This window comes from Puntigrus tetrazona, chromosome 3 (genome assembly GCF_018831695.1).
Source record: "Puntigrus tetrazona isolate hp1 chromosome 3, ASM1883169v1, whole genome shotgun sequence".
In the NCBI taxonomy this organism is placed as follows: domain Eukaryota; kingdom Metazoa; phylum Chordata; class Actinopteri; order Cypriniformes; family Cyprinidae; genus Puntigrus; species Puntigrus tetrazona.
The window spans coordinates 1436475-1436772 of NC_056701.1; the positions used below are offsets into that span (position 1 = coordinate 1436475).

Below are 298 nucleotides of genomic sequence, written 5' to 3' on the forward strand. Positions count from 1 at the left end.
GCACTTGTAAGCTTTCTCTCCGGTGTGGATCCTCTCGTGTCTTTGCAGGTCTCCTGGCCTTTTGAACCTCTTGCTGCAGTGTGAACACTTATATGGATTCTCTCCGGTGTGGATCCTCTCGTGTCTTTTCATATTTGATAAATGACTCATTCTCTTGTCGCAGTGTGAACACTTATAAGCTTTCTCTTCGGTGTGGATCCTCTCATGCAGTTTTGCAGAGGTGTCCGAGACGCGCTCAAAGCGCTTGTAATCTCTCACAGCAGTACGTCTGAGCCGTGTGGAGTGGATGTTCATGCGT

The 298-nt window shown here is 48.3% G+C and overlaps 1 pseudogene; it reads right to left on the reverse strand.

Moving 5' to 3' along the window:
• The window catches only part of LOC122330645, a 10094-nt pseudogene that overhangs the window by 1140 nt on the left and 8656 nt on the right, over positions 1-298 (reverse strand).